Below are 2397 nucleotides of genomic sequence, written 5' to 3'. Positions count from 1 at the left end.
TGTGACGTCAAATGGCACAAAAAGTGACGCCATGCACTCTTCCGCCGAGAGAGAAGCCGAAGGACATGCAGTTTGCTTCGAAGACGAAACGTAAGGCATACTTCTTCGCGTTTTTGAAACATTAAACCTCTCATCCTCTCGGAAATATTCGAATACCATCATTGATGTTACTTGAGGAAGATTATTTAGATTGTGCTTTAACGAATCCGGCTTCCTGCGCGATCAAAATGTCCGTAGCGAAAACAAGGGATCTTCGGCTGAAGGCTGCCCATTAGTGCCCTGTGACGTAAGCTCGTGACGTTTCAGAAGAGCACACTTTTGCACGTGGATTTTTAAAAATTCATTAAAAATCAATCACGGTGTTTTAAAATTCGGCGATGGTGAATTTTTTAGTTTTGAGGGTCAATTAACAATATCCAATAGTCAAAATATGAACATTTAATATGTTGCAACTTGCCTATTTACATCAGAAAGAAGGGAAAGTACATCCGAGGGTGGGAGTCGAACTCACCGCCTCAAGTGTGAGAAGCAATCACTTCGACCACTTAGCCACTGAGTCCTAAATTAGAAAACAAAAAATTCAAGGTAGCGTGCGACACGATCCGGAACTGTTACAGAACCGTTATTAACAGCGCGGAAAAGTCCCCCCCCCCCCCGTTAGTCAAATCTTTCTCCCAAAACTAAAAAAGCCCGCCAAGAGAGTACATGTAGCGAAACTGAGTCCCCTGAATCACGATAAAAACAAATGCAACATGCTAGATGAAAATCGAATTAGCAGACTTAGTAAACAAAAAATTCGGGCAGTGAAAACGCTACCTGCATTTGTCGCACGCTGTGTAGCACGCTGGTACTGACAATATGGCAACTGATTGTTGATATGGTGAATTTTGATTACTGTCATGTGTTTAGTGACACTCCCAAGGGTAAGACAAATCGATTGACGTTAGAATTACTAAAATTGAACAAGGCGTTTAGCCTCTATGACGCCACATAGGAACTAACATACATACATAGTCTTATTCACACATTACCCTCCTTCTGCGTCGCGCACGCGCAGTCGGGTAAGAACTTGATCACTTTAGCTTTAATCTCCCTCTCTATTTGAACTTCTGGGTATCTAAGTACCTCCGTGCTAAAACTGGTAAAGATTCGATGTAAACTGAGGTTTTGTATCAGTATCATAGACACACAAACAAGATCACATACGTCTTTTTTTATTTACTTATGTTTGCCACGTAATCAAAACTAAACTATACAGTGCATATTTTTTCCATTGATGATTATCACAGACAAGAAGCCGTTCTGATTTAATTGAAAGCTCAATTCACTTACAGAAACTGACCATCAGTAGAATTGTTCCATAATTTTTTGAATGCACAATACTGGAAAACTGGAATGCGATGTAAATGGAAGGTTATCAAAGGCCGAGTTTTGTATTGAAAGCAAAAAAAAAAAATTCTTCAACTTATTTCGCCTTTTTCCATGAAATACAATATAGTAGCATAGGTTTCTTTTCTTTTCTTTTTTTATTTCTAATATACGGAGACTGAAAAAAATCCCAAAATCTTAGGAACAGGAAAAAAAAAAATTATTGCAAGATAAATTATTTCTCAGAAGTAACACGACAATGGGGTCGTTTCCAAAATTTTAAAAGTATTTTTTTTCTGAAAGAGCATGCATAAAAACATAGGATCTGACCATTTTTTTTAAATAATTTATTTAAGTTTAATATTTAAAAAAAAATTACTTAAATCGGTGCGCTTTCATTGTTTATGCTTCTGTCGTGTGACATCACAAAAGCTGAAATGCTATTCTGTGTTGCCATTCACAGAGCAAAATATTTAATTCGCATCTTTAGTCACGTGTATTGGCAACGATATGGTTGATAGCAAGCGTAGAGCGAAATTTTTATTCGCTGCTTGATTATCATAACGTGGAAACGTAGTAGAAACATGCGCCAAATTGCATTATTTGTGACGTCATAAAGTTCACGCCTTGTTTTCAGAACCGGACATTTAAAAAAGTTAATTAAAAATAACTGTTGGGAAAACGAAAGTATTTTCTGGGTCCATGTTATTTTTTTTACTCATTCTATCAATTTCAGTGACTAAAAGTAGTACTTTTGACTGAAGGAAACAACCCCATTCAATGTAACATGGTTTTTTAAAGATTGTTTTTCTAAAAGAACTAGTCGCAAATTCATATATTTTTGTCGCCCAGACAAAATGGCCCCCGAGCTTTGTCTTACCCATGCAAAACATAAACCCTTAAGTTATTCATTCGGCATAAATAGAATATTTTGACTCACATTCAAAGATGTACAGGGTGATTACAATTAATGTTAAGATTACAAAATGTTTTGCTTTAAAAATTACTGATTAAAATGGCTTGATATTT

Source organism: Uloborus diversus, chromosome 8 (assembly GCF_026930045.1).
Source record: "Uloborus diversus isolate 005 chromosome 8, Udiv.v.3.1, whole genome shotgun sequence".
Classification (NCBI taxonomy): domain Eukaryota; kingdom Metazoa; phylum Arthropoda; class Arachnida; order Araneae; family Uloboridae; genus Uloborus; species Uloborus diversus.
The sequence above is the reverse complement of the archived record's forward strand: the minus strand, read 5'-3'. Positions refer to the sequence as shown.